General features: G+C 47.1%; 1 long non-coding RNA gene across 1 annotated transcript; it reads right to left on the bottom strand.

Moving 5' to 3' along the window:
* Positions 1–1,126: 1,126 nt before the first annotated feature.
* LOC122487179 lies at positions 1,127–6,486 on the bottom strand. The gene is made up of 3 exons (XR_006298325.1): positions 5,703–6,486; positions 4,992–5,082; positions 1,127–1,172 (listed from the first exon to the last, which is right to left on the bottom strand). It is a non-coding gene; the product is annotated as an uncharacterized LOC122487179 (long non-coding RNA).
* Positions 6,487–7,697: the final 1,211 nt, after the last annotated feature.

Raw genomic sequence — 7,697 nt, 5'->3', positions numbered from 1 at the left:
TCAGAGCCTGGAGCCTGTTTCCGAATCTGTGTCTCCCTCTCTCTCTGCCCCTCGCCCGTTCATGCTCTGTCTCTCTCTGTCCCAAAAATAAATAAACGTTGAAAAAAAAAAAAGTTTAAAAAAAACCCTAATGCTATGAGAAGAGACACAACAAAAAGTCTCTTCCTACAGCACATCCCCATGTGTCTCTTCCCCGTCAAGAACTGTGAAGGGTCTAAGATCTTACCCTACCTGTAGGCTAACAAGTAAGCCTGCCACTTCCTCGTGGATACCAGCAGAAGGCACGTGCCCATCAGATAAAGGACACAGGATGTATTGCTCGTGGCACAGCAGACACGTGAACTCGAAGTTCACGGTTCTCCCTGCCCCCAAGTCGCACGGGGGCCACGTACAGCAGATTTGCCTCACAGCCGAGGAATCTGAGTCCAGGAACCTCCAATCGTTCATACGGGGCTGACAACAAGCCTGCCCAGTCTTTGCCCAGGAGGGAAACATTATTTGAATTCCACCAGATAGCAGACAAAACTCTTTGTCTGCCCTGGAGAGAGATGTTCTGTCTTCCGAGGCCGTTTCTACAAAACATCCTTGAAAAGGTAATCTACAACAAACACTGCCGGGCCTCGGCTCCGAAGGCACGCAGAAGATTGCCCCCCAACACCCCCGCTCAACCGTGTGGGTAACTGCTCTTCCTTCCCAGGGCTTCCATACACAAGCGTAAGCAGGTAGATATTTTCTAATCTTACCCTGTTGGCTGCATAAAAGCAGAACACTACATTCGTCATCACGCACCTTGCTTTTTTCACTTAGCAGTGGAAGGTTCTCTTTGTCCCTGCTGCAGAGAATCCACTGTGTGGATAAACCAGTTTATTTAGCCAGTCTCCTATCAACAGATACGCTTTGCCGTTTCAAACAATGCTGCCTGTTGCTGATCTTAGGCAGGAAGTTTGGGGTTCGGCTTTGTTTTCAAAGCCCATCACAGGCTAACCTTATGGTCAGCTAGAATGACAGGTTAGCCTGTGATGGCATTTTAAAGTGGTCTGAGACTACATCCAGAGCCCTGTGCTAGGTCCCAGGCAAGACACTGAATGTGAACATTGCCCAAACTGCAATGCAGTGGAGAAGAAACCCTACCTGGTAAAGATGAGTTGAAGGAGCCAGAGGTATCCATCCACCTAGGAGAAAAGACACTTTGGGTAGGAAAGAGAGCGAGGTACTGGTGTGTAGATAAGAACCTAAACGTGATTCACCGTCAACCACAGGAGGTCGTTCCAAGAGGCAAAGTCAAACACCACATAAGAAAGAGTTTGAGGGGCGCCCGGGGGGCTCAGTTGGTGAAGCGTCCAACTTCGGCTCACGTCATGATCTCACAGGCCATGGGTTCGAGCCCCGAGTCGGCTCTGTGCTGACAGCTCAGAGCCTGGAGCCTGCTTCGGGTTCTGTGTCTCCCTCTCTCTCCGCCCCTCCCCTGCTCACGCTCTGTCTCTCTCTGTCTCTCTCTTTCTCTCTCTTTCAAAAAAATAAACAGCCAAAAAATTTTTAAAAAAAGAAACAAAGAGCTTGAGGGGGATCATCCCAAAGGACACGTGAGGTGCTGAGCAGACTGTAACTAGAGACGCCTAAGCAGAGGGTGGGTGGCTGCCTGATAGGGACATTAAGGGAGGGGATTTCCACAGACAGAAGAAGTTGGCTACGGCAATTGTTCTCAGCCCTGGCTGCTCTTGGCAAACGCTGGGGAGATTTTGCAATCCCAATGCCAGGCTGTACCCCTGAATAGTTAAACCAGAATTTCTGGAGGTAGGACCCAGGCCACACTGATTCCTTTTTCTTTTCTTTTTTTTTTTTAAGTAGGCTTCGCATTCAGTGTGGAGCCCAAAGCGGGGCTTGAACTCGAGAACCCTGAGATCAAGACCTGAGCCGAGATCAAGAGTCAGACACTTAACTGACTGAGCCACGCAGACGCTCCTGGGCCACCCTGATTCTTACGGCTCCCCTACTCTCAGGGGACATGAAATCTCTCCTGAATTTTATGAAGCTGTTTTCTGTCCCTCAGTTATATACCCTCCAACCTCCTCGAGCTTAGGCAAGAAGCAAAATAAAGAATGTCAACGCTGTGACACAGCAACCCTGAGAGCGAACTCAATTTTAATCTGTATTTTTTTTTAATTTTTTTTTTAACGTTTATTTATTTTTGAGACAGAGAGAGACAGAGCATGAACAGGGGAGGGGCAGAGAGAGAGGGAGACACAGAATCTGAAACAGGCTCCAGGCTCTGAGCTGTCAGCACAGAGCCCGACCCGGGGCTCGAACTCACCGTGAGATCATGACCTGAGCCGAAGTCGGACGCTTAACCGACCAAGCCACCCAGGTGCCCCAATTTTAATCTGTATTAATAGATCACCCAGAAGACAGGAAATCCACGTACCTGATTCTCCATCGACGTCTCTACCCAGCTGCCCCCCCTTCATTTATTCATCCAATTACCTCTCCAACTAGCTACTTGGATTGCTTCCCACTATACAGTGAAGCCAGGCCTCCCAACCTTTCACTTTTTTTTTTTTTTTTTACAGAGAACCTGGAATGGTCAAAAGAATTATCTGGTGTGGTGCTACCCAACAGAACTCTTCTGCAATGACGGACATGTTCTGGGTCTGTGTTGTCCAATGAGGCACCCCTCGCCAAATGGCTGTTGAGCGCTCGAAATGTGGCTGACCTTTTCATTTTATTTAAATGTAGTGAATTTAAATTGAAGTCACCGCATGTGCAAGTCGTCACCAGAGTGGACAGTGCAGAACTAGCGACTGGTCACTGTGCCCGTAGGACTCCTGACAAGTGACAGCTGCTTACTGAACACTTCCGGACTGAATCGAATAATTTTCGCCCTGCTTCTCACGGTTCAGACTACACATTTGAAATATGATGTTCTGTCCCAGGTACCCCATGTTAAGAGGGTTAATGTCAATCCGGAGTACAGGACAGGCTAGGGTGAGAAAGGTCCAGAAACATCCGCCGTGGCTGACAGAACTCAGAATGTTTTGTATGAAAAATAAGAGGCTTCAAATCCTCAGATTAATTTTAGTTTTTGTTTCTTTGTTTGTTGTTTGTTTTTGGTTTTGTTTTTGCCAGTATTTGTCTTTGGTCTGGACCCAAGTTTTCTAATCTTTTTTTTTTTTTTTTTTAAGATTCTTTTTAAGTTTATTTATTTTGAGAGAGATTGAGAGAGAGAGAGAGAGGGAGAGAGAGAGAGAGAGAGAGAGAGAGAGAGAATCCCAAGCAGGTTCCACACTGTCAGCACAGAGCCCAAGGTGGGCTTGAATGCACAAAGCATGAGATCATGACCTGAGCAAAACCAAGAGTGAGAAGCTCAACGGACTGAACCTCCCAGGCGTCCCTCTAATCTTTTTTACGAAAGGTTTGGATTAGGCAATGTTTTAGGTCCCTTTGAGATGGACTGACGTGATAGCTTTTCCTGCAGAAGAGGGAGTAGACTCCCGGAGCGCAGAAACTTGATGGCATTGGAGGAGACTACAGTCAGGCCCACCTGGGGAAGGACGTGTGGGAACTACCAGGTTGTGTGGGAGCAGAACGGGCTGCCTGGCGAGCCGGGAAGCTCCCTCCCCAGAAACACACAAGAACCTCTCGGCACTGTATTTTAGGGCAGCACAGGGACTTCCACATCTGCTGATCATCATCATTAGTTACTAGAGCAAAGGCTACACTCCGTGCTGGAGCGTGGTCAGTTCATTTTAAGTGACTTGGTTTTATTCACCTGCCAAGTGATTTGGGATATTCTTTTTTATTTAATTTCTTTTTTTTTTTTTTACATGTATTGATTTTTGAGAGAGAGCACAAGCAGGGGAGGGGCAGAGAGAGAAGGAGACAGAATCCGAAGCAGGCTCCAGGCTCCGAGCCGTCGGCACAGAGCCGGATGCGGGGCTCGAACTCACAGACTACGAGATCATGACCCGAGCCGAAGTCGGACGCTTAATCGACCGAGCCCCCCGGGGGGCCCCGGTGATTTTGGATATTCTTACCAACTTTCTTGCCCAAAGATTAGATTGACTCTTTATATTTCAACATGGGGTGTTTCAAGCGTGGTTGAATTTTAATCGTATTGCAGGTTGATCTGCCATTTAGTTGAAAGAGATGATTGTGAGGAATATGTTTTCATAGGGAAGGCATGACTGTGTAGTCAAAATAGCATGGTTGGGGTAAAACCACATAAAACGGAGAAAGAACCTCTGCCCCAGATCTCCTTTCTAGGTACCATATCACACTTTTATATCATTTCTGTATTCTGATTTTTTTTTTTAACATTTTTTCAATTTTGAGAGACCGGGAGAGACAGAGTGTGAGTGGGGGAGGGGTAGAGAGAGGGGGAGACACGAAATGTGAGGCAGGCTCCAGGCTCGTGGGCTGTCCACACAGAGCCTGTCACAGGGCTTGAACTCATGAACCATGAGATTGTGACCTGAGCCAACGTCAACCGCTCAACCGACTGAGCCACCCAGGTGACCCTCTGTATTCTGACATTTTAAATGTTATATCTTGCACCCTGTTCCATGTGGCTAGTAATTATTTGAAAATATAATTTGTAGGGGCCCCTGGGTGGCTCAGTCGGTTAAGCGTCCGACTTCAGCTCAGATCATGGTCTCGTGGTTCGTAAGTCTGAGCCCCACATCGGGCTCTCTGCCATCAGCGTGGAGCCCACTTCAGATCCTCTGCCTCCCTCTCTCTCTCTCTCTGTCCCTCACCTGCTTGTGCTCTCTCTCTCAAAAATAAATAAACATTAAAAATTTTTTTAAATAAAGGAAATATAACTTGAAAAGACACCAACGTATTGTATAGATATTCATGGCTATTTAATCATTGTCTTATTGGTGTGCGATTAAGTTGTTCCAGATTTACACTTTTATAAATAATACTGTAATAAACATCTTTGTATTTTTTTAAATTAGTTCCTTAGAGTAGGTTTCCCAAGGCACAATTTCTACCTGTTTTCTAAGTCTCTTGATGCGTTTTGTCAAATTGCTTCCAGAAAGTGTTCAGCGATGTATATATTCTGGGCAGTAGTAGGTGATGGCTCTAATCTCAGCAAGCATCCATCAACACCAAGAAGACAGAAAGGAGAAAAAAATTGGCCACGTATATGGGCAAAAGAGACGTCATTATGGTGTAACTAATATTTGTTTAATTACTGAGCATTTTTTAAAACTGTAATTGGTAATCATCCATATTTCCTTTTCTGTGAATTATCTGGCGGTGCCCTTTACCCATTTTATGCTGGGTACATCTGCTTTTTTCTTGTTGAGTCATACGATTCTTGCCCCAAGAGAAATAACTCAGCCTACCTGGTTCAATGTAATCATCACCAGCGTCTGAAAAGAGCTACAAATACCCCCATCACTTCCGTGTACCAAAGTCCCCATACTCCCATCACCCTCCCTCTAAACACCGGTCAAACAACTGTTAACTTCCACCCGCATCAATCCAAGGTTTCCCAAAAGATTAGGAGGGATTTCTACCCCTATCCTCTAGGACAGGTCTAGGAAAAACAAACAGTCAACCTTGCAGATCCAGACACGAAGACCAAATCATTTGATTCACTGATTCATCATCATAGCCTGACTTAGGGTGGATTTTCAATGAACACTTAAAATACACATGTATATATACAACTGCGCTATGTAGATGTATGTACACACGTAAATGCAAGTTCTATTTTCACGGACTGTTTCTTACGAAGTCAACATCGATACACGCGAAATGGCTAACTTGGAGCGCTCATGTCCTCAGTAGTTGAGAATTTATGAAGGCACGGCGAACACACGATGGGCCCAGCCGTGGGCAAGCTGACTGATGAGGTACAAAAGGCCAAGTGTGGATGACTGGGAGAGGCAAGGGTATCACAGCATGCGTGGGGGAAAGAAGGAAAGTGGGAGAAAGCAAGAAGAAAATGGACATGTGTCACAACAAACTCTCCTACTTTGGCCCCATACCACCTACTAAATCACCCTCTCCTCTGCCTCCGCAATCCAAGAGCGCTCTGGAGAGGCACCGCTTGCCCTGCCTGGATCCCTCTCTCCATCTCCTTGTTCCTGGAAACCTGGCGGTCTACCCGGAAATCACTTTTAAGCGAGCGACTTCTATCGCAATGTAGTAAGTTCTTGCCCGGAAGAGAACAGAAAGAAGGCAAATGGTACCTGTGACTTTAGCAAAGTCCTTTATGCACCCGGGGACAGCTTAGGTCTTGCCACGCACGAAATGGAGAAGCCGTCTGATCAGAGGCATTGGGAAGGTAGGACACAAGACGGCTTCCCCTTTTCAACAGGCTCGCTGCTCTGCAAGTTTTCAGAAAGTTATCAAGTTCAGTACAGTTCTTCTTTTCTGCTGCTGGAATTACATACTAAACCCTCAGTTGAGTAATCTTTGAGATGAACACTGCTGATGTTCAGCAGCCGTTTCGGGGTTCTGCATTCTCTTGGCATTGTCCTCTCTCTCTCTCTCTTTTTCTCTTTTTGGAGGGGGGCAGATAATTCTTTTTTTTTTTTTTAATTTTTTTTTTCCAACGTTTTTTTATTTATTTTTGGGACAGAGAGAGACAGAGCATGAACGGGGGAGGGGCAGAGAGAGAGGGAGACACAGAATCGGAAACAGGCTCCAGGCTCCGAGCCATCAGCCCAGAGCCCGACGCGGGGCTCGAACTCACGGACCGCCAGATCGTGACCTGGCTGAAGTCGGACGCTTAACCGACTGCGCCACCCAGGCGCCCCGATAATTCTTGAATAAACATTGCTTTGACCCGGGGTAGGGGGCAGGGCAAAAAGTAAAATCGAGTGGCAGACGGTAACTACGTTTATCGTGGTGAGCATGAAATAAGGTAGGGAATGTAGTTGGAATCACTAGGCTGTGCACCTGCAACGGATGTAACGTTGTACGTCAATTATACTTCAATACCAAAGGGAGTTTTTAAATTAAATCAGAACTTTCCCGCGAAGGCAAGATGAGGACCGCGGGATAACCCAGTTATTTCCCAGAGCTCTAGAGGAGACCTTGATGAGTCGAGGTGGAGCGCAGGGTTAGACGTCCCCAGAAGACCCGAGAAGTGCCTTTCTGTGTGACCGAATAGCTCCATAACCTTCATCAGCAGATCGTGCTGGACCTCAGCCTTCTCACCTGTAAATCATCAGGTTGCCATGGAATCGACTAAGATAAATACGGAAGAAAGACTCTGTAGGATACACAGGGCCGAGCAAACATGAGCTGTGGCTAGGCTACCACCGTGACACGTGTGCGGGCTCTAGGTGCTGATGGGTCCGGAGCGCCTGTCGTGACGCTGGGCACCGCGCAGGCATCACCCAACATTTGTGGGAAGAGCTCTGACCTTAGAGGCGTGACCTTTGACAAACTGGCCACGTGGACGACGTCAAAGCAGTTCGCCAAGCGTCTATCAAACATCTCTTATGTAGGCGGGACTGTGACACCCACTGCCAATGGCAAAGAAAAGATGGGGGGAGGAAGGAAGGAGTCTGTCGGGAGGGCTCATGGACATCCCGGAGGCTCGAGTTTGAGCCAGCTTGGTAGCCAGGCTTCAGTGTCAGGGGGGGTCAGCAGAAGCCTTGCCAGAGAAGAGTTAGAGAAACTGGAAACGTCTGGTAGGAAAAAAGAGATAGGAAGTTGTGCTATATTATGATAGAGTC

This window comes from Prionailurus bengalensis, chromosome A2 (assembly GCF_016509475.1).
Source record: "Prionailurus bengalensis isolate Pbe53 chromosome A2, Fcat_Pben_1.1_paternal_pri, whole genome shotgun sequence".
Lineage (NCBI taxonomy): Eukaryota > Metazoa > Chordata > Mammalia > Carnivora > Felidae > Prionailurus > Prionailurus bengalensis.
Note: the sequence above shows the minus strand (reverse complement) of the source record. Positions and strands in the feature narration are given on the sequence as shown.